Raw genomic sequence first — 24749 nt, forward strand, 5'->3', positions numbered from 1 at the left:
TGCGAGGCATACAAGTAGATAGCTTAGCCATTTTGTTAAATAATAAGGGAGAGAAAACGCCTGTTGTGTATGCTTGTAACGCGCCGGAGCCCGCAGGCATCAGGTCGCACATATAACACCAAAACAAAAGCCACAAAACACAGAAAAAAACACAATTGCCCAAAGGGCTACACAAATGAGAGTTCTACACAGAAGGGGCCAATAGGCGGAGGCAGGTTTTCTAATTAAATAAAAGAGTCTTGAGCCTATTTCGGAAGGTAAACAGGCTCTCCTCTGTGCGCATCTCGACTGGGAGGTAATTCCAAGCAAGAGTAGCTATAACCGGAAAAGAGCAACCTTTGCCCTGGCTTCTCTTAAGACTAGGGCAGACAAGACGATTGGTGTTATTTGATATGGTTGACCTACCCAGAATTTGACGGGTAAGGCAATTCTTCAGATAAATTGGAGCAAGCCCATACAGGTATTTATATGTCAGAGTCAAAATCTTAAAGGTAATCCTCAAAGCAACAGTAAGCCAGTGGAGTTCCCTCCTGGCCAAAGTTATGTGCTCCCTTTTAGAGACACCTTTTATAATACAGAGTCATTTTGAAAGACTTGGAGTTTCCGTATACAACTTTTGCTGGCTCCCCCAAGCAAAGCATTACAATAATCAATGTGGGGCATTATTATGGCTCTGACCAAAGTCTCACCGTTTTTACTGGTAACATATGGTTTGACCAAGCTAAGAAGCCTCAGGTGAAACTGGGATTTCTGTACAACATTTGCTACATGAGAATCAGCATCCAGTGACTGATCCACTTTCACTCCCAGGATCTTGACCTGGTCTAAGACCCTAAGGGAATGGCCATCAATATTGAATTCTGCATTTTCTAGGCCAGATTCTGACCTCGCTTGGGGAGATCCAAAGCCCAACAGCTAGTCTTTCAGCTATTAAGGCATAGCCAGTGTTGAGTCATCCAATCCTTGATGATTTGGTAGATATTCTGTATGGTTTTCGAGTCTTCACTGTAATTTCCACTCAGTTCTACCAACAACTGAGTGTCGTCAGCATAGTTAGTAAATGTCACCCCTGCTTTATCCAAGATGCTACCCAGGGGGTATAAGTAGATATTCAAGAGTGTAGGGGATAAACATGCTCCCTACGGCACTCCGCACATGGACAATAATTGTCCCGAGGAAGCTTGGCCCCAACACACTCTTGACATCCTATGTGACAGAAAAGACTCCAACCACTTCAAGGCAGATGGGGAGCAATGACCTAGTGAGAACAGTGTGGATAAGAGTTTCATGTGGTCCAGGAGGTCAAAAGACGCAGATAGGTCAAGAAGAATCAATACTCCTGCCTTACTCGTATCCATACAGTCCATCATCTGGCTCTGAAAATCAAGAAATGAGCCACAATGCTCTCTGAAGCCAGATGTGCCTGGAGTGAAGGATGCTGGCCTCTTCGAGAAGTTTATGTAGCTGGAAGGTAGCTACTCGGTCCACAACTTTCAAGAGGAAAGGCACATTCATAATGGGTCTGTAATTATAAAAAATGCTAGGGTCTAAACCTGCTTTCTTCAATAATGGGGAGAATACAACTTTATTAACCTATTTGGGAATCGTACAGTGTCGAAAAGTGGCATTAGTAAAGCGGGTTGGGAAAGGTGAAAAAATTCCAATGTTATTTAAAATCATTTTGACTGGAAAGGTTTCACCATTACAACTAGTTGGGCGCATTTTCTTAAGGACTTCCTCCATGGTTTGCACAGAAATAATGGTGAAATTGAAAACCATACTATCTTCACCTGAGGGGGGGGGTTTAATATTACCAGGTTCAAGAACTGAAGCTGAATCTGCTGGGAGTTTCGAATGAGCTATGATAATCTTATCTGAAAAAGCTTGTTGGACTCTGCAGCAGTCTTCCTTAGTAGGTGAAGCTAAGTCTGGTTTACAGTGTGGTTTTTCCAAGATTTTTAGGATTTGAAAGAGTTTCCTTGTACTATTAGAGGATCCCTCGATTTCAGCATTATAAAAGTTTTTTTTTGCAATAAAAATATTTTCCCTATACTCCTTTTCAATATTTTTCCATATAGCTTCATTTTCATATGTTTGGACTTTGTTCCATTTGCGTTCTGCTAGTCGTTTGTCCTGTGAGGAGAAAACCTACTTTGGTGGTTTTGTCTAGTTTTATGTTTTTGTCTTAACAGGGGCTATCCTGCCCAACATATTACACATGGCAGAATCATATTTTACAACCAACAAGTGCGGTGGATCAAAATCTGACATGTGTTCCATGATTATAAGTAAGCAGTTATTGAGGTCACACTACAATTTTATTCATGTTCCTACAGGTCACCTTTTTGAAGGGTTTCACCTGAGGAGTACATTTTTCAGGAAAGGTTATTTAAAAAAAGAAACACAGAGAAATGGTCCAACCAGACACAGGGAATAGTTTGAATCAAGTCAACCTTCATATTTCTTGTTGCAACCCAATCCAAAACGTTACCCTTAACATGTGTCTGTTAATTTTTATGAATTAAAATATCGATGCTCTTTAAATCTAGTTCAAAGGAGATTGCTTCTTTACCAGCAGGGTTTCCCTTCCACCTATTGAAGTCTCCCATGAGTCAAGAGGATAAATTAGGAGTATTGAAGTTAGTTAGGATAGCCATAAGACCCTCGTTAAAAGTAGGCATCTCATTAGGGGGGCGGTAGATCTCAAGAAAGTTAATACAATGAACAGGGGAGTAATTCATTTAAAACTAAGACTAAAGGAAAACACTCTAATTTCAAAAGGTATCTGTCCCTCACACTTATACATACAACAGAATCATACAGGTATCATATGGTTGTTTAAACTCAATAAAATAACTGTTATATTCAAACATACACTTTGTAAACACATATCCTTGTAACCTGGGTCGGATCCCCTTCCACAGGATTAATGCAGGACTTTCCAATCCAAAGTTCCAATCAAGAAAGTTATTTTCAATAGCCAAGTTCTGCTCCAAAGGCATCACACAATTCTGTTCATTGCATAAGTCGTTCACTTGGCACTTGGATTGTCTTATTGCTAAACAAGATATATCACTCTTCAAATTGATTGTCCAAAGTTTGTACAAGCTTTTGCTTCATAAACTATAAAGACTTTGTCTTCACACTTCTAGTCAATATAACTTCTCTAATTTGAAGAATAACCACTTTCACATTTCTTTTTCATAAACCATACTAGTTTTGTCAGGATGGGTCTACCACAGTTCATCACCACATATCAGTAGACTCTGCCACTTTCTTCCCACCACAACCTTCCACCACACTGCAGTACTTCAATGTCTTCATCTTGTCAAAATATTGCCCCCTCTTTACTTTGGTAATGCTGGTTACAATATTTGCCCACTCCCTTTCTCTTAATAGGAGTATTATGCCAAAATTGCTATAATCCATTAGTTCGATATTCAAAAAAGGTTGCTGGCAGCCAGTGGTCTATTGCAGAGCGCCCCATGGTTACCTACTGAGAGGGTTACCTACTGACAGGGTTACCTACTGATACTACCGCGGCCCGCGCCTTCCGAAAGGAAGTCTGCCTCTCTTTTCACATGCAACGGTGAACGCCAACCACTGGAGTAGGACGCCAGGCCACCAGAGCTTCTATCTCCTATGGGACAGCCAGTCACAGCACCGCTTCCTGCTGCACGTCCTCTGCACTTCAGAGTGTTAACTTCTACGTCACTCTCGGCACTGCGTCCCACTGAAAACACATTAGCAGGTCTGGGGTCTTCTTCTTTCTGCTTCTGCTGCGTTCTAATGGCCTGCACCTGAAGGGGCTTTAAATAGTTAAATTTCCCGCTCAGGTGTGGATCATTAGAACCACTAGACTGCACACTACAGTTTTGCACCTCTGATCCCCCCTTTCACGTCTCAGTACCTAGAGCATTATGGGACTTGAAGTCCTTAATGTTCTGTGTCATTTCAACTTTATCTAATGTTTAAATGATTTATAGAATATACCTTTAGAGGAGGCTGTTAAAGGAATTAATGGTTGGTTCTTGGCTTTATAATTGAAACCTAACCGTTTTTATCACTGACAATTTGGATAATTCTAGGAAGGGAAGTCTTACTATGACAACAAGCCATTAGGTATTCTGGTATTCTAAAAATCTCATCCTCCGAAGAAGATGAATATTGTATCTCTTCCAACAGTCATCCTATTCCCTTGGTGGCCTTCTCCTCCCAGGTGGCCGTGATCCACCCGGCTAATACCAACCCCAGGGTTAGGATCAGGTAGCAGCTGCCTTCCCCATGTCACCTGGGAGGAGACTTTAGGCTAGGATTCAGTGACGACTCTGTAGGAATTATCACAGAGCCCATCATTTATTTTGTTAGGTTATCTGTCCTCCTGCCAATCCATGACTGCATTGAAGTCACCTGCCAGACATGTCAACCACTCTGGTATATCCAACAACAACACTTTCACCTCCTCCAGTACATCTGATAATAAGAATGGTAGGGAGTAAACATTAATGTAGGCAAGATTTTCATTATCCAACTTCTTTGAAACTATCAGGTACCTTCCCCTTGAACCAGTTTTCACCTTTAAGACCAGGAAGGCCAGTGTATCTTTATTGATAGGGGCCACCCCTCTTGAACCACTGGTAAATCTGGCTTTTAACACTGTATCATACTGCGATCAGCTCAAATCTTGCATTCATTTCCCAGTAGGTGTGTTTCTTCACGCATAATAACATCTGTTTGTTTTGGCTCTTTATAAACTAAACGTTTCCTCCCTTTTACATCTTATTGCCCAACCCATTCACATTCCACAATGAACAATTCACTGCAACCAATTGCTTCTGTCATCACAACCATAATATGATCTCAATGACTTACACAGAGAAGTCCTTCACAGCTATTTCTGCCTTCTTAGTACAAATGCACTAGTATTCAACAGTTGACTGCAATAAAAACCCTTAACCATATTCAAATACCTTGGCTTCCCTACTCAGTATTCCCCCCAAACAGTGCCACCACACACTTCCTGCAACAAAGAGGTATCTTTCATCGAATGTCAACTTGTCCAACTACCCAGAAAAATAATTCAACTGTCCCTCCAACTATCCCCCCATTCATAGATATTTTCATAAAGGAATCTTGGCCACATATGCCCCCTATCCGGAACACAGTGGTACAGTCACCATATTTCAATTCTGTATTGGTTTATGCCTCACCCTACTAACACATCCCTATCAACAGCTCTATCAGTGCATATTTTCCCTTGATCAGCACAGTCCCTTCCCTTAATAAATCTTCTAACTTCCTCCCCTCATGACAAAGCCAGTTCTGCTCTGGCAGCTCTTGCCTTTGCCTGCATCATCATCCATAAGGGTTCTGATTTTGGCTGCCGACCTACACAGACTCTGGTTCCTCCTGAATGGGACTACTTTGTTCCTCCCATTTCTTTGTGAGAACCATGTCAAGTCCTATGCAGAGATCTACTGCCTGGCTGTTCCATTGATCTAGCTCTTGCCTCCTTGCCAGTCCCAGACCTCTCAAGGATCTTAAGAAATAAGACCTGCCTTCCGAAATCAGCTTTCGTTTTGCTGGAAATAGTAGAATGAACTGATCCCTTCGGCCTGCACCTGTTTCTTTACTTCTTCAAATGATCTCTGCCACTGCTGGCCCTTCGAGGTGTAGTATTGAAATAGTGAAACTGTTGTGCTTCCACGTTTGATTGCCCCCATGCATCTGGGTGCCTGTAATATTACCTGCTGAAATGCTGCTCAGTGGCTCACACTACTGAGAAGAATTTAATTAGGCTTTGGAATGAATTACATTCTCCAGGGACAAGTCGGTGTACTGATGATCTTCCTCTCCCTCTGGGAGGCCCACCATGCACATATTATAGGATCTGCTCCTTCCCTCTGCATCTTCTGCCCTTTCCTCTAGCTTCTGCATGATTGATGCCAACTTATCATCTTGTCGTTTCAATTATGTCACTTTTTGTTAGAGGTCACTACTCCATCCTCTGCTGGCATTACTCAGGTTGTGACTTCAGGTGGACCCTCTCTAATGTAGCCCATCTCAGAGCCCACTTCACCTTTTCTTGCCTAAAGGGTGGTTCTGGCCCCTGGGACCACTTTTAACATGGCCTCTATGGATGGTTCTACTGTGGACCAGTGCCTTTCCATTGGCAGTCTGCGGATGCACTTGACAACCGTGGTCCTCTGTTTCTTCCTTACACATTGTCACCATTGTGAACTTCTCAATTTTGCTCTGTTGACCTTTGTCAGAGTTATCTTTTCCCATTGTGGGTGTACATCCCCTTTCCGCTTATACACACCAATCAGACTTTGAGAGAAAGTCTTTCTTTCTTCTTAGCAAATCACAGTACCTTTTAACAAAGAACAGCCAGTGTAGTAGTCTTGTTTTAGCAAAAACAAAGAGGTGATGGCTGGAAGGTTTAGAATTAATCTTAACCACTGGCAATGCTCTGGGCAACCCTCCAGACCACCGGTCTTCGCCTGCCAAGCCATTACAGAAGGGAAAGACCATTTGCAAATCAGGCTTGGCCCCACCCCAAAAGGGGCAGTCCAGCCCGAACTGCTAGGCCACATCCCTTCTGCACGAGACCACAAGCATCCCCAAACATGTTTCGCCCTTGTTGGGGCTCATCAGTGAGGAGTAGCTTGGGTCTCTAGGCCCAGCAGGCACGGGACCCACGTCTGGGCATACCCGTCCCACTCGGGGTGACATAGCAAAAACAAAGAGGTGATGGCTGGAAGGTTTAGAATTAATCTTAACCACTGGCAATGCTCTGGGCAACCCTCCAGACCACCGGTCTTCGCCTGCCAAGCCATTACAGAAGGGAAAGACCATTTGCAAATCAGGCTTGGCCCCACCCCAAAAGGGGCAGTCCAGCCCGAACTGCTAGGCCACATCCCTTCTGCACGAGACCACAAGCATCCCCAAACATGTTTCGCCCTTGATGACGCCCAACAAGGCTGAAACATGTCTGGGGATGCTTGTGGTCTCGTGCAGAAGGGATGTGACCTAGCAGTTCGGGCTGGACTACCCCTTTGGGGGTGGGGCCAAGCCTGATTTGCATATGGTCTTTCCCCTTCTGTAATGGCTTGGCAGGCAAAGAACGATGGTCTGGAGGGTTGCCCGGAGCAATGCCAGAGGTTAAGATTTATTCTAAACCTTCCAGCCATCACCTCTTTTGTTTTGCTATTGTCACCCCGAGTGGGACGGGTATGCCCAGACGTGGGTCCCGTGCCTGCTGGGCCTAGAGACCCAAGCTACTCCTCACTGATGACGCCCAACAAGGCTGAAACATGTCTGGGGATGCCTGTGGTCTCGTGCAGAAGGGATGTGACCTAGCAGTTCGGGCTGGACTACCCCTTTGGGGGTGGGGCCAAGCCTGATTTGCATATGGTCTTTCCCCTTCTGTAATGGCTTGGCAGGCAAAGAACGATGGTCTGGAGGGTTGCCCGGAGCAATGCCAGAGGTTAAGATTTATTCTAAACCTTCCAGCCATCACCTCTTTTGTTTTGCTATTGTCACCCCGAGTGGGACGGGTATGCCCAGACGTGGGTCCCGTGCCTGCTGGGCCTAGAGACCCAAGCTACTCCTCACTGATGACGCCCAACAAGGCTGAAACATGTCTGGGGATGCTTGTGGTCTCGTGCAGAAGGGATGTGACCTAGCAGTTCGGGCTGGACTACCCCTTTGGGGGTGGGGCCAAGCCTGATTTGCATATGGTCTTTCCCCTTCTGTAATGGCTTGGCAGGCAAAGAACGATGGTCTGGAGGGTTGCCCGGAGCAATGCCAGAGGTTAAGATTTATTCTAAACCTTCCAGCCATCACCTCTTTTGTTTTGCTGTAGTCTTGTTTTAGCCAGTTCTCAGGCTGGTGGGACCCTCCAACTGTCTGTCCAGTTCTTCTCCACTCGAGCACCTCCTATATTAGGTTGCAGCAGATCACATTGGATTCCTCTTTTCATTTGATAAGTGACCTCTGTGAGCACTCTATTATGAGTTTGCCTCTTTCATATGCCTGTCCTTGCCTTCTGCATTGCAGACTACTTCCTTTATTTCTTGTGGGGCCCAGCCAACTCATCTTTAATTGAGCTTTTTTTTAAAGTGCCAAAGCGGCCTCCACTGAACATTGATGTATCTCGTGGAGCAGGGGGAAGGGAGTGGTAGGTTATCAACCTCTCTCACAGGCCTAGAAAAGCCAATCTTCCACAATATCGCCCGCTGGATCAGCTCTTACACGGCTCCTCACTCCTGGTGGTCGCACTGCTTACAGGTCCTGGACACCACATGACAAGCTGCCTCTGCGACCACATGCCCCGCTTTAGGAATAGATTCCCTTCCACTGACCCAGGTCATACTGCTACTCCTTCGCTTAGTTCTCTCCTGCCTCTGGGGATGTTTCATCCATGGGTGCTGTCTAAACTGCAGCAGAGCAGCAGGGAGAGGGAACCCAGCCATCACCTCCAATCAGGTGTCCTTCATTTTGCGCCTCTGTCAGACCACCATGTCTACATCGCTGGAATGTTTGCAATCTAGTGAAGCAGGGGGCTATGGCAGAGGGGGACGCTGCCTTTGAACCCTTCCTGCTCCTCCACCTCGAAAAGATTCAGTACCAGGGCCAGTTCCTCTTATGGAAGCTCAGTTCAGTTTCTCTGCCACAGTGTTTGGGGTTTGTAACATACAATCTGATGTGGTTGTATCTGCGTAAACCCTTGATGAGACATGCAGCCGCTTGTTGGACACTTCTCAGGGGCACAAGGGAGGCTGACGGGAGGCCTTCGAGGAGAGCATTGCCCCTATCCAGGTGGGAGAGGACCAGTGTTTGAACAGTGGATCTCAAGCTGTCCAGAGGGAGGAAGGGCTTGACTTTTCGCAGGAGGGAGAGCTGATGCCAAGCTGTCTGAGTTTTCTTAGCTAGGAGAGGTGTTTGTCGATGTGGAAGCCAGGGGGATCTCGGGTTTGAAGCTCTGAGTTCATGATTGATAGCCAGATCTGTATGTCTGGGTGTTCGGTGTTGTTGGTGAGGAGTAGGAATTCGGTCTTGGAGGGGTTGAGCTTCCAGTATGCACTGGACATCCAAGACTGCATCAGCGAGAGGTAGGTTTTGAGCCTATGGATGGCCTTGATTGAGTTGATCTTGAGGTTTAGCTGTGTTTCATCTGCGTATTGGTGGATGTGGATGTTGTGTGTGGCTAGCAGGGCTCCCAGCGGCTCCATGTATAGATTGAAGATTACTGGGGAGAGGATGGAATGCTGCAGGACTCCACAGGTGACCGGTAGCATTGGCAAACTAGAGTAGCCAATCTGAACAAACTGCTTGCGGTTGGCGAGGTAGGACTTGAACCAGCGTAAGACAGGGTTGCTGATCCAGAGTGGGTTGCTTTAGTAGAGGGAGGATTTGTCCTGTTTTTAGGGTCGATGGAAAAATGCCTTGAGCAAGGGAGCAGTTAATGAACTCCAGGTAGGCAAGAAGAGCTTCTGCTGGGAGGGTCTTGAGGATGGATGCTGGGATGATGTCATCTGTATACAATGTGGCTTTGAGAGCGGCCAGGGTTTCTACCAGGTCATCTGTCGAGAGTGTCTTGAATGTTGTCCAGGGTGTGGAGATTTCACAAGGAGGGATGTGAGGTGGATCTGTGGATGCAGAGTTAGCATCTATGTCCCGGGAGGATAGCTTAACGGCCAGGTGCGCGTCTTGGAAGCAAGACGACATGAAGCAACACAGGTTTGATCCCCGGGTCCGCGCTTAGAAACATCTGGGTGTTTAAGCGTGTTATAAATACGCAACTAAGACAAAAAAAAAAAAAACAATTATGCAACCAAAAAACGAACAATTCCTGTAACAGCGCCTCGATGCCCGCGGGCTGTGTGAGCGCTTTAAAAAATGCAAAATAAATGTGCTGGCGAATTTTGCTGATTTTGTCGATGAAGAAGGTGTTGATAGTGGTGGATTTTTCGAAACACTGAGGTATGGCAGGGTTGAGTAGCAGGTTGACGCACTGCTTGACCACTTTGTAGAGGGCTCTGCTTTTGTTGTCGGCTTCTGCTATGGTTTTCTGATAGTATTCTGATAGTATTATGATAGTAGGAGGCCTTGGCTGTGTTAGTTGTCGGCAGGTTGCTCTGAGTTCCTTAGGGAGCACCAGACAGATGCAGTCCTGGAGCGGGACCAGGTTTTCTCTTATTTCCTGATAACTCTTTTGCTGAGGTTGAGTTTTTGAGCGTACCAGGGTGATGACCATTTCGGTTTACAGGTGCATTGTTTCAGAGGCACGTGTTGGTCGATGAAGGCTGACAGGGTGGAGTTGAGGGCTTCCGGTAGAGTTGCAGTTCGGTTGGAGGTGTTCGGTCCATGTAAGGTGTAGGTTGGCGAGGTCTTCTGTGAGGGCTTCCACTGGGAAGTTCTTGAAGGACCTGAAGGTTTGTCTGCTGGGCTTCTGGATATTGAAAGGCATGGGTAGGTGGTCAGACCAGTCCAGCGAGAGAGGAGAGCTGTAGTGGAGGGAAGAAAGGGCAGTGATGATTAGGTCGAGGTGGTTACCTTTCTCGTGTTTTGGGTCTTTTGTGTGTTGTGTGAGGCTGAGGGTGTGGAGAAGGCTGAGGAGAGCTTCCTTCATCGGTTTGGTGGCCTTGTTACCTGGGAATTTGAAATCTCCTACGAAGATGCTGTTTGTGTGTGTGAGGGACATGGTGGTGACCAGGTCGGTGAAGTCTCTGATGAAGGCAGTGTTGGGGTTGGGTGGTCTGTAAATGAGATGGAAGGTGACTGTGCCCGGTCGGGGAGAGCAGGAAGTGGCAGGAGAGGACTTTGAAGGAGCCAATGTTGTTGACGTTCAGTCTGGTGCAGGGGCACAAGATTTTGTTTATGACTGCAAGGCCTTTGCCTGTCTTGTTTGGCCGGTCTCTGTTTTGGATGCTGTAGCTGTCAGGGGCAACGACGTCTAGGATGTGGGTGGAGGTGGGTGTCAGCCAGGTCTCGGTGATGAAGATGGCGTTGAGGTTGTGTGTAGTGATGAGGCAATGTCTTCTGCATGGGTGAAAGCTGAGCGGACGTTGGCAAGCATCAACTTCTGTGTTGTGGAAGGTGAGGGGATGTTGAAGGTTGCTGCATTGCAGAGGCCATGTCTGAGAGGAGGGGCAATGTTGTTGGCGTAGGCTGGTGATGGTGGTGATGGCCTGTGGGGCCAGAGGGAGAAAACGCATGCTTACCTGTGGTCTGAGTAGGGGTTTGGGCCCTGTACGAACATGTCCAAAAAGGAATGGCCAGTTCCTTCATCTGCCCTTGATCTAAGAGTTAAGAGCAGAAAGGAAGAGGCTGGGCTAAGAAGGTGGGTGGGGCTTAGGTCAGGCGACCAAGATCCACTTGCACCTGCTGGTTGATGTGGTATGTGAGTGTTTGTTTGCCAACAAAAAGGGACCTTTACCTTGGATTCTTCACACAACCCATACTGCAAGTACTTGCAGTTTATTCATAGTACTTGCAGTTTATTCATATCCGGCAGCAGTGCATTCTCCAAAAGCGGTTGCGCCAAAGTCAGCCTACTGCCCCAACCAATATGCTTATGAGCCTCCGTCCATACCTGCATAGTGTGTAGGGTCACTAGTGGGTGGTGGGAGAGTCTGTCTTGGCCGCTGATGTATGATATGATAGGTTATATATAACGCGCTTAATATCCAGAGGTTTGTAAGCGGGGACCTGGGGATCGAACCTGTGGTGCTCCGTGCCGTCTTGTTTCCAAGGCGAGCACATTGCCCCTGAGCTATCCTCTCGAGACAAATTGCATGAACGCAAATTGCAGAATGCAAATTGCATGAACTACCTCCATCCACATAATTTTAGCCCTGATGTGGGGTAAATTGGGGGTCTGGGTGAGGCAAATCGTTGATCACAGCCAGCTGACTCTCCCAGTAATAGTGACGGATATGTGGCAATCCCAGATGAAAGCTGTAGTGTGGCGAGGGCAATTTGTAGTTGTTTACTGCCCCACAGTAGTTCCTGAAGGGCTGTATCAATCCTGTTAAATTCCTGTCTGGGAATCTTTGAGGGGCATTTTGTAGAATATAAAAGTATGTGGGTAAAGTCAGCATCTTCAACAGGGCGGCCTTCCCAAACAGGGTTACTTCATCACCCTGAATTGGAAGAAGTATATATTTACTCCAATTCCCCCATAGCCCATGAAATATTTCATATTCCCTCAGTTGCTGTGTCACTATCGGGCAGAAGAGAGCCGGGGTACCCAAATATATCAACAGCCCGTCAGCATATAGCAAAACCTTGTCTTCCCATCCCAACAGCCAACGGAAGCCAGCCCAAGTTGGATCCCTTTGAAGCTGCGCAAGCGGTTCGATAGCAGTAGTGAACAATAGGGGGGACAGTGGACATCCCTGCCGCATGCCCCAGCCTAACGGAAAGGCCCTGGAGATTGTCCCATTTACTCGAACATCAGAAATTGGCGACTCATAATGCAAGCAAACCCCTTTAATGAAGTTACTCCCGCAACCCATTTTGTCCATAATTTCCCATATACTATCTCACGAAATGCTAGTCGAATGCTTTTTCAAAATCAACCAAGAGAAGTCCCAGCGGCTCTCGAATGGCAGGGACCTGTTCGATTGCCAAATGCAACCGCTGAATATTCATACTGGTGGATTTATATGGCATAAACCCACATTGATCAGGGTGAATCAGAGATGAGATTACAAAAAATAATCGGTTCATGAGCACCTTAGTGAGTACCCTGGTATCCCCATTAATTAGTGAGATCGGTCAATAAGACCCACAGAGTTCAGGAGGCTTTTTTGGTGAAGACCACTATACTGGGGTCCGGCGGGAGAGTGACCAGATCTCTGCAATGACCAGAGGTCGAAGTGGGCAGGAGCGGTGAAACTTAAAAATAATTATTTTTAAGTTTCACTGTTCCTATACTTTTATTTGAAAAAGAAACCGTTCTGGAATGGTTTTGTTTTAAAATAAAAGTGTAGGAAGAAGTTGAAGCTTGTACTTCAGTGCCTTGCACTGAACATTCCCTTAAATAGCAGGTGTGTTTGTTTGTGGTTTGGATTGTGTGTGGGAGGGGTGCAGTGATGGTGTTTGTGGAGAGTGGGGACAGGCCAGCAGGGAACATAGTTCCACTTCTTCTTTTCATACACTTCGACCACTGGCAATGACAAAATAAGTTAAATAAGGGGTTGCCCACTTCCCTGCTAATTTTCTTCCATGCCTCTACGGGGAAGCTGGGAGTTTTCATGGAATGGAGTTGGGTAATGCTGCTAGCGAATTCGTCTTCCGTTATGTCAGCCTCCAATTACGAGCACTGGAGCTCAGACAGTCGAGTGGGGGTACGGGGGGTGGTGGAGTGAGCAAGATTAGCGAGCATAGTAGTGTTTCAAAGCCTGGGAGAGCTGCTCGGGTCTCAATATAGAACTTTGTAATAATCAGCAAAAGCCTCTACTATATCTTCATCTTCCCTAACCATCTCACCTTCACTACTTATGAGTTCCCGAACTTGCTGGTGGCCTTCATCCCTCTTTTCCAGCCATGCCAGCATCTTCCCCGCCTTGTCTCCTGCTTCATATATAGGACTACATTTTTCCGAGTGGGCGAGTTTGTCGTGCATTATCCAAGGAGATATTTTGGAGTATCTCCCTGCCCTTCAGGAGTGATTGGTATGTCTCAAGGGAGCCTGATATAAGGTATTCGGCTTCCAACATTGCAGCCTCGCATTCTGCATCTTTCACCCTTTGTAGTTGGGTTTTCCTTTGGGCCAAGATTGACAAGATCATTTCCCCCATAAGGACTGTTTTATATCCCTCCCATAGTGTCACTGGGCTGTCCACCGATCCAGTGTTAATATTGAAGCACTATGTAGTTTTGGATGCTATGCTTTCCACAAATTCGGGGAAACCCAGATAGTATCAATTTAAACGCCACGTCGGGGCATGCATTGTTTTGTTACTCTTAACCTTTATCAACAAAGGTGAATGGTCTGACATCCCTCGAGCAAGAAACCATGCAAAAATTACCTTGTATGCATCCTGCTGTGGTAGTAAAAAATAGTCCAGTCATGACAGGGAGACGTGAGTCCCGAAGTGAAATGATTATCCGCGTTCTTGCGGATGCAGGCCCCTCCAAATTATCTGCCTTCTTGCGGATGCAGGCCCCTCCAAATGTCAATGAGAACCAGTGCAGTGCAGAAAAGGCTGATAGTCTCGTGGGTACGTAAGGATTTCTACCCCGGCGATGCATACAGTCTAGGGTCGCGTCCATCATGTCATTGAAGTCCCCCGCAAGTATCCATAAGTCTGCCTGATATTTCAAGCGCATGGGCCGTATGTCATCTAGTAATTTTGCAGCTAGTGGTGGAGAGGCATAAACTGCCAATGTGCCGATGGTTGCTCCCCATAATTCGCCGATCAATAGGACAAATCTTCTCCTTAGGTCCTGTTGCATCGACAATAATTTAAGGGGGAGAAGTTAAAACCAGAAGGCCCCCCCTCCCCTGAGCCTCATGGAGCAACCTGAGTGGAGTGAGGTCTTATAGTTTGATCTGCGAAAGAGTGTGCATTCAGACCTGGCCATCTGTTTTTCTGTGAGAATGACTATATCGGGGGAGTTTCTGCTAAGAAACTGCATTACTAATCATCTCTTAATACTAGAGCCCAAACCATTTCCATTCCATGTATGGAATGTAAGTAGTTTCACTGTGGTGTTAGACATCATCTGTTCAACTATGCACCCAGGTTTACACGGCAGCTAACTGTCCAGCGGTCTCCTGGGGAACAACGCATGCCTCATTATGTATTCTACTGAATGGTACGAAGTCCTTTCCTCGCCTGCAATTGCAACACCAGGCATTTCAAAGTGTATATTATGACAAAAACATTAATCTAATTTTTTAGGGGGGGTGGGTGTCATGAATAAAGCTTCAGGCTCAAGAAGATTTGTGGCCCCCTTTGTTGTTCGCAAGAGAAGCCGTGTTCCAACAGGTTCTGGCCCTTTAAGACAAGGATTACCAGGAGCATGGAAGTTGGCTTGGCAACGCTGGCGTCCTGTCATTTCTTCATTGCCCCGCCTCCGGCGTGCTGCTAGCGTGTTCACGTGATCACTATGCGCTCACGTGATTGTTTAAATAGCGCCGCCGGGAATCACTCGGTGCTTCTGAACTTCCTGGTTTCCAGTGGCGTTACTTTGTATCATTGAATCTTGTGTACCTTCCCTCCCTTTCCCTGCCCATTTTGGAACTGCCTTCCTGTGTATCGGATTTCGGACTGTCAACTGGATATTGCCTGTCTCCTGCCTCCTTGGTGTTTGAACTTTGTTTGATCTATTCATTGTACTGCTTTGACCTCGGAACGTCCACGGATTTCGAACTAGCCTACGTTTGTTTGCCCTTTGGATTGCTACGGACTGCCTTTGAACTGCCTTGGTTTACGGATACTTTGGATTTTGGTTCTGGATCTTCCTTTTGGATTTGAAACTTTGTGTGTACTTTGAACTTGAGACTGCCAGTGAGTCCTGCTTAGGCGTCCTCGTTCCGTCGGGGTAGTTTCTGTTTGGATTCTCTGCATTCCTCTACGGACCCTCGAATCATCATTGCCTCAACTGCTCCAGTAATGCTTCCTTCACGGTAAGGGTGTCTTTTGAATTTCCCTTTTTGTAATCATTAGCCTGTCAATTCCAGTAGCTAGCATTTATTGTTTCATTTTCTTATCCACAGGGGTAAACTGGTAGATTGGCTGGTTCATTTCTTTGGGTTTGACAGTGTTTAACTCAAAGGTCAGTGTTCCGTTATTCTTTGTTCACACTGTATTACTGTTACGGATTGTGGATAACTTACGTCACTTTCCTTACAGTCGTTTCCAGTCTATCTATACTCCTGTGTCGGTGCACCTTATCCTGAGTACTGCAGCCATCCTGGTCTTCGTTTGACATCCTATCTTTTGGCTACTAGATCGCACTGGTTGTTCACTTTCAGCCAGCGGGGTATAATAGTCAGAAGAATTCTTCGGCTACACTACGAGGGCAATATTCCCCTGACAGTGGGAAAGGGCAGATAAGGAGTTGGGTGTACGGAATAGGTAAAGATGGGTGGGGGGAGGGGGGATTTGGAGGGTAACCCTCCCCCCAAAAAACATTTAGATGAAAGTTTTCGTTAGAATGTACACGTTCTAATGCCTGCCGTTTTAATTGCAGGTGATGAAAGAACATGGAACCCTAGCGAATATAATGTCCCAATCAAAAGAAGTAAAAACCAAAACTTCCCAAACTACCCCCACCCCATCCCAAAGTACCTGTCGCCCGAAAATGTAAGTCTAAGTAACCAACACCAACAAACAAACACTGGGGGGAGTGCACTGCAGCTCTTGGCCCAACCGCTGTAGCGGTCTTAGTCAGAAAAAGGGTGGACCATACAATATAGATAACAGTCTTTTATGGAACGGGTGTGGAGCTTGCGCCACATTCTGCGTCATCATCTCTTGTCCTCAGCCGCTGGGGGACTTTCTTCTGCCAAGTCAGGATCCATCAGATATGTGGGCTGTCTGGGTCCGTGCGGTGGGGGGGGACATTGTCAATGCGTCCGACTGGATGAATACCCTTCTCCATATGGATTGCAGTGTGTGGGCAGTGTGTCGGCGTCCTGCTTACCTGCTGGTAGTACTGCTGGAGCATGCAATTTTGGAAAAAGATTCTGTCATCTGTTTTCACTGCCTACAGGAGGAGGTATTTTCCTTCAAAAAAATCACTGGGAGCACTGAACGAGCGCAGGGTGTTGGCAGTTTGTCTCGTGTCCTGCTTACCTGCTGGTAATACTGCTGGAGCATGCAATTTTGGAAAAGGAGTCTGTCTTCCATTTTCACTGCTTGCAGGAGGGGGGATTTTCCTTCAAAAACTCACTGGGAGCGCCGAGCATGTGCAGTGTGTGGGCATTGTGTCTGGGGTCTCCAGTGTCGACAGGGTGATCAGGCACTACCTCTCTTGCCTTGCGCTATTGGAGTGGCTCGCCGTCTACAGTGGCACAGATTTCCAAGTAAGTAGGAAGCTGCAAGTAGCAGCGGAGTGACGTAGAGAAAATTGAGTGATTTCCCCTTTATCACAGCCGGCGCAAGAGTAATTGGAATAACATTGCTGTTAAACTGTGGTGGGTCCTTTGACAAAGCTTCATTGGTATTAACTCTTTGTTTTCGCCGAAATGCCGGGAAAAAAGAAATGTGTCACCCAGAATAGTGATTACAATAAAGATTAGCCCTGCTAACTGCTCAGGGAGTATTAATTCTATTAAAGACTAGGAGGCGAGCATTATGCTTCAACTTCTTTTATTACTACTCTTCAGCAGTTTCAACAAACTATAACAAATCAAGAACTTTTGAAATGTCCAAGGTGTCCCTGAGCTCCTCCTCTCTTTTACGTGCTCCGACTGTTACTTAGAATCCACAACTTTGAATCGCTAACAGTGCGAAATCTTCATCCACTAAAACTGGCTGTCGATAACTTCTCCGGCTGCTTGCTCTCCTCCGGCTACTAGTCCTCTCACTCAACTATTCTTCTGCTCTTCTCCTAAGGAGGATACAAATCAGAATATAAGGGTGGCGTCTATGCATTGTTATCATATCATCATGCATTACAATCTACAATACATATGATCAATAACACATGCTTGGGCGGGAAATTAATTCTCGCCTGCTAGTCTTTAATAGAATTAATACTCCCTGCGCAGTTAGCAGGGGTAATCTTTATTCTATGGCAAGGCTGGAGGAGAGCATTATGCTTGTTCAAAGCTTTCCCAATACTGCAACAGCTACATTCTCAGCTGGCTTAAAGTAAAATTCTTTAAATGTGCGATCATTAGCCCAATCTGCTGCTAACATAATTTCCTGCAATGATGCTCCTGCCATAAATGCTTTGGAGGCCATCGGTCCTCTTACGGAGTGAGCTCCATACTTTTTGAAGTCAGTCCCCGCTGATAACCTTATTTCGCGGACCCATCTGGCAATGGTCGCTGTCTTCACTGCGTGAAATGGCTTCCTACGCGCTATTAGCAATTGAATGGTACTCGCCGCTCTGTTCTCCGCTGTCCTAGTCTCATATTCCTTGATGCAGCTTGCTTTTGCACCACTTCATATTATTCGGGAAGTACGGGTAGTGAACTGAAGAAGTTCCTGTTTTACTTCTCCTTACTATGGGGAAAGTTACCCCCTCGGGCCCAAAGGTCCTTCTATTAATCTCCAGTGCTCTGATATCTGATACTCTCTTACAGGATATGAGGCAAAGCAGCATCGCTAGTTTCCCTGACAGCTGCTTAAGGGATAAATATATGTCCGTTGGCCAGCACTCCACTAACCGTAGGACCGAGGTAACGTCCCATAGAGTATTGTACTTATGCTCTGACGGTACTTTAAACCTAGCTCCTCTGATCAGTCTAACAACTGCTGGATGCTCCCCTGCTGGGGCTCCCTCAATCGGCAAGTGTCCTGCCGAGATCGCTGAACTGTACACTCCTATGGTGCAAAATGCCTTTCCGTCTTTTAGGAGCTGTGCGAGAAAATTCAGTATGGCTACTACAGGCGCTGAAATGGGATGAAGACTTCTCCCTTTACACCAGCTAGAACATTTGGCCCAAGCCGCGTCATAGCTCCTCCTAGTGGATGGAGCCCAGGATTCTGCGATGAGCTCTGCAGCGTGCATCGAAATGCCTGGCAGCTCCCGGCGTCTCCTGATATCCTGCATGGGATGAGCGGGATTGTCCCTCTCACTCTGAGAGGATGACACGACCCAGCTGGGTCTGTGAGTAGTCGTTCTCCTTCGGGAAGGACTCTCGGCAGGTCTTTTGTAAGCTCCATCAGCGCTGGGAACCACACTTGTGACTTCCACAGCGGCGCTACTAATATCAGCTCTACCTTCTCCCTCCGACATTTCGCTAGAACTCTGCTCAGCATGGTGAAGGGGGAAAAAGCATAGTGGAGACCGCTCGACCAGTCTTGTAGGAACGCGTATGTCCCTTGGGCTCCTGGGTCCAACCTCCAGCTGAAGTAATCGGCTGTCTGTGTATTGAGGTGAGACGCAAACAGATCCATGTGAACTGGACCCCACCTCTGATCCAGCATTTGAAATACTGTCGGATCCAGTTTCCAGTCGCTGGAATCCGTGAGGTATTGTGAGTTCCAGTCTGCCACCACATTCAATGTTCCGGGCAGATATTCTGCTGTCACTGACGTCCCTGACTGAAGGCAGAAATGCCAAAAATATTTTGCTAGCTCTGCTAACATCTTGGATCTTGTTCCGCCCAGGTGCTTTATGTATCTGACTGCTGAGATGTTGTCCATCTTCAGCAGGACGCATGACTTTACCTTGTCGTTTGTGAACGCTTTGATTGCGAAGGAGCCAGCCAGAAGATCGAGGCAGTTTATGTGCAGGCAGAGCTCCTCTTCACTCCTTTTGCCTCCTGCCTGTAACTCCCCGCATCTTGCCCCCGAGCCTAGACGGCTGGCGTCTGATTCTATGATCAGATCTGGTCGGTCTCCGAAAATGGCACGCCCATTCCAAGCGTCCATATTCTGCAACCACCATTCCAGTTCCGTGATGGACTCTGGATCCAATGGTATCAGTTGATGATACTTCAATCACTGTTGTAGATGCTTTATCTTCAATCTTTGTAATGCTCGATAGTGCAAGGGACCCGGAAATATGGCTTGAATGGATGCTGCTAACAGTCCTACAATCCTTGCGAGAACTCTGAGTGAGATCACTTGTTTCTTCAAACATAATCTGATCTCTCTCTTGATATCTTGTATTTTCCTTGCCGTCAACTCCAGGGTAGCTTTCCTTGAGTCCAGCACGAAACCCAGAAAGTCTAGTCTCTGTGCTGGCTTGGTATCTGACTTCTCTGTGTTCACAAGGAATCCTAGAGACTCGAGCAGGTCCTGTACCCAACTAGTCTGATATATTAGCGTTTCTCGATCTTCTGCTAGCAGCAGTAGGTTGTCTAGGTATATGATCAACCTTATACCTTTCTCCCTTATCGCTGCCGCCACTGGTTTCATCAATTTGGTGAAGGCTCAGGGTGCTGACGCAAGCCTGAAGGGCATCGTCCTGAATTGCCAGAATTGCTCTTTCCAGCAAAAAGCTAGAAACGCCCTGAAGCGTTTCTGTACTGGGATCGTCAGGTAGGCATCCTTCAGATCCAACCTTGTCAGCCAATCCCCCTCTCTCAGGCAATCTCTGAGCTGATGGATTCCTTCCATTTTGAAGTGATGGTACACTATCCATCCATTCAACTCTTTCAGATTTATCACAGGCCGTACTTTCTCTTTTCTGTGTACGCGAAACATGTTGCTTACAAAGCTGGGGATTTCTGTGAACCTCTCTGTGGCCTCTTTCTGCGCTAGTTGTGATAGCTCGTGATTTAGGCATATGTGCTCTGCTACTGCCAGCCGCTGTTGATGGGGTCTGCGTTCTTGCACTGGTGATTGCATAAATTCTAGCTGCAGACCTCTTATGGTTTGCAAAATCCAGGCGTCGCTGGAAAGCGCATGCCAATTTCTCCAAAACATACTCGTTCTCCCCCCTACTGGGGGGTAGGCAGTTGTCCTTACCTGGTGTAAAGCCTTGCCCTTGACTGAAGCCTCTTCCTCTGCGTCCCCTGAGGGCTCTGCCTCTGGCCAGGAAGAAACCATCCTGCTGCCTGTTCTCCCAGTATTGTGCTCTGGGATTGGGGGTTCTTCTCCATCCTTGCTGCCGACTGGTCGTACGACCCCGGAAACGACCGGTCCCGGCAAAAACTATTATTTTTCGGATGGAAGCCTGTGCTTTCTCCAATGACGTGTAGGTGTCGACGAACTGGCCCATCTACTTCCCAAACGTGTCTCCGAATAGGATACCCTGCGCTGCTTCACCGGCTTCATAGGATGCGAGGTCGCTCAGTTTTGGGTCGATCTTGAGCAAGAGCCCTCTCCTTCTTTCGGAGGTGATAGTGCAGTTAGCATTCCCCAAGAGGCAAACGGCTCTTTGCGCCCATCCTGCTAAAGCCTCTGGGTCCACTTCCTCTCCTGTATCTCTAGCTCTTTCTGCTAGATCCATGATCTTTGCAAGAGGTCCTGCTAAATCCAGTACTTTCTCCTGACAACCTTTGATCAACATGATCTGTCGATACCCTTCCGGGGGTCCTTGCTGGTTTTTGACACAAAGGTCAGCATTTTAGGGTCCAGCTCGGGCGTCTCTGCCACCTTTCGGGGTAGGTTCGGCCATGGACATTCTGCTCGAAGGCGCTGTCTAACTTCCTTGTCTAGGGCCTTCCTCAACCTCGCCCTCATGTATTGCGCTACTCTGGGCGATGGATGCCAGTCAGAGGACCTTGGGTTCCGGATGCTATCCGGATCGAACATGTCCTCCTGATCCTCCTCGAGGTGTTTCTCATTGCGGGCTCTCTTTCCCCCGCTGAGCTTCACCCATTCTTCCTCGACTGGCTCTTCTGCCTCCTGTGAGGAAAGGTCTCCTTCTACTGGCCTGGGTGTCCCTCTCCTTCATTGTCTTCCCCAGGAGTGGGGGTTGTGAGGTTTGGCACTGCCTGCCACTGCAAATAGGCTTCTTTGAGCTTTGTGAAGGCGTCGGCAACCTCCGGGCCCTTCTCTTTTGCCCTGTCTGCTGAGCCCTGGGGGTCGTCAGAGGATTTCCTCTTGCAGGCCTTGTTACTCCCCTTACATCCTGAATCTGAGGATCCGGTGGGCATGCCTTCAGTCCCTTTGGCGCTATCCTTTGGCTGATTCAGTAAAGCCTATAGAGTCTCTAGTCTCTCTTGATGGGGTCTCCCCCCTTGTGCCACTGCATCGACGAGCACATTTCCCAGCACTTCCTTAAAGCTGGCAGCGAGGTCAAGAGGTTGTTCCTCCTCGCTCCACTCAAACTCCGACATTCTGACATGTGCTGTGTGCCTGGTACCCGTAAAGGTGTCTTAGCACGGCCACTCCACTGGTCTGATGCTTGTCCTATGAGCACTTTAATCACTAATGCTCTTCTGTATATTGTTTTTTTTTAGGTTTTTTTTTAGTGGCTGCACCGGACTGTTCTTCTTCCACTTCCTAATATGGCTGTATGTTCTTAAGCAGCCTACCCAGTGAGGCTTTCTTTGCCTGAGGCTACCTCAGAGTCTGTGTCTTGGCTGGTCAGTCCGCCAGCTACTCTTCAATTCAGGATCCTGCTCCTGTGCGGCGCGTGCAATTTGCTCTGCTTAATTGCTCTCTTTATACGCTTCTGATCTCCTGGCGATGTGTGTGCCGGTTCGTACTTAGTCGCCGCATGTGTGAGGAAGGCTCTGCCTCCACCCTCCCAAGGGTGGGGGCCGGAAGCCTCTTGCGTGCGATCCGGCTTCTTGCGCGTCTACAGCCGTGGTGAGACTCCGGCTCCGCCTACCCGAAGGTGGGGGCCGGAGTCCTATGCCTTGCGGCGCGCTGCAGCCTGCCATATTCCTTTGGCCGTGGAGAGGCTCTGGCTCTGCCTCTCTGAGGGTAGGATCCGGAGTCCTCTCGCGTCTTATCCGCTTCTCCGACCTGCGGCAGGCTGAGCCCCAAAAGTGCCTGCAATACGGCACAGGGCCGCCCGCTGCGGACTGTGCAAACCACTCCCTCAAGGAGATACTCAAGTTACTTACGATTCGATGTCTCGGCTGTAACCCGACGTGTTATATCCTACGAGTGCCGCAGCCCTCCTCATATAGTAGTCCAATTCATAAAGCTATATGCCTTTCCATAAGCTCACGCTATATCTTTTATTTTTATTTGTTCATTTGTATAGCGCCGACCGCTCGCAAGCATCGGGGCGCATATGTAGAGACAAAGACAGACGAAAAATGACGAAACAAGCGACAGGACGTGAAAATTGCAGAGGGATTGGGGACAAGCGGTGGTCAGGAATATTACCAGTGCTTATTTAAAGAGCATAGTTTTAAGTTTTTTGCGAAAAGAGTAGAGGTTTGTTTCCAGCCTGAGACAGGTCAGTAGTTTGTTCCAGCTAGCTGCTGCGCGGTTTGGGAAGGCTCTCCCCAGTCCGAGTTCTTTTTTATTTTTCAGTGTTGTTATCAAGCCCATATCTAACTTCTAACAAATAATTTCTGGTGTCAACTAACCCTCCTAAATGCCTCTACACTAACATTACAAGTCAAAACAGGTAGAGGTGACAAAACAGTACTTATCTGCTTGAAGAGCAGTAAAAGAAGAGGAGGAGCTCAGGGACAGGATTTGGTTATAGCTGAGCTGTAGAGTGGAGGACTACAGAGACCATGCGAGTTGCAGTTTTAAAAGAGAAAAGTCACCTTGGACATTTCAAAAGTTGTTGATTTGTTATAGTTTGTTGAAACTGCGGAAGAGTAGTAATAAAAGAAGTTGAAGCACCCAGTGCCTGGCTTGCAAATATTTTTGCACTTCTTATTATGCTCTGATTTTCCCCCGGAAAAGATGTCTCCCACCTTACTAACCCCTCTATCCAACCAACTCTCGAATCCCTTATCCAATTTGCCCGGGAGATTCTATCATTATGGATGAACGGGGTGAAGGGAAGGAGCAGGCCCCCGGGGATCTGTTCAGATTGTCCCAGGCTTCAAAAGTTGCCCTCGTGATGGGATTAACATATAGACCCGGTCTGGCCTCCTCTAGGCACTCACTGCTGCGTACACAGATGTCGCCCGCCACAGCCTGTTACATGGCTACCCAGATCTTTCTGAAGACCTTTTGTACCCAATCGATCATGGGTCTAACCTGTGCCGTCAGATAGTAACTGATAAGCTTGGGAAACGATAGGCCACCCTGAGCCCTTGGGGTACATAGTGTGTGCTTGTTCACGCTGCGGGTGGCCCCATTCCAAAAGAATTGCAAAAGTAACGAGTCCCAGCTTTGCAGAGTGCTCCTGAAGTCAAGAATAGGAATCCACTAGAAGAGATACAGAAACCACGGGAGCACATTCATTTTTATGACAGCCATTTTCCCAAACCAGGATAAATGCCAGGAACACCAGCGGGTCAAGTCTTTTTGAATCCCCTGCACCAGGGTTGGATAGTTCAGTTTATATAGGAGGGCCAGATTTGCTGGTATGTTAACCCCCATATACTTCAGTGAGCCTGCAGCCCAGGTGCACGGGAAGCGTTGCTCCCGCTCAGTCCTTAAAGTGGGGGTTAATTTTGTGCTGGGTCTCTCCAAATTTGATACCCGCTATCTGCCTGTCAGCCCCTATTCGCGCCTCCAGGGGCTCCATAACCAAGGCAAACAAAAGGGGCGACATGGGGCAGCCCTTCTGTGTTCCTCTCCTCAAACTAATCTTTGGGGTAAGGGTTCCATTAATCACTAGGCAGGCTGAAGGGCTGATGTAGTTGCCAAGTATCATGTGTGGTATTATAGGGCCTTCGTTAAACATATCAAGCACTTGTCCTAAGAATCCACACTCTACCCTGTCGAATGCTTTCGCAGCATCCAGTGCCAGCAAGAGGGAGTGGGTCTGGTTTCTGCAAGACTTATTGACCAGGTGAAGTACTCTCCTAATATTACCTGTAGTGCTCAGTGCCCAAATAAATCCTGATTGGTCCGGGTGTCTTAAAGATGGCATCATTTCATGAACCTTTTTCGAATCTAGATTCAAGAGGGCTATTGGCCTATACGACGAGCAATGTTTAGGGTCTTTCCCCGGCTTAGGTATTAGTACTACCTGCGCCTCAGTCATGGATACCAGCAATTGTCCCCCCTCCCTTATAG

This window comes from Ambystoma mexicanum, chromosome 6q (genome assembly GCF_040938575.1).
Source record: "Ambystoma mexicanum isolate Mex_15411 chromosome 6q, UKY_AmexF1_1, whole genome shotgun sequence".
NCBI classification, from domain to species: domain Eukaryota; kingdom Metazoa; phylum Chordata; class Amphibia; order Caudata; family Ambystomatidae; genus Ambystoma; species Ambystoma mexicanum.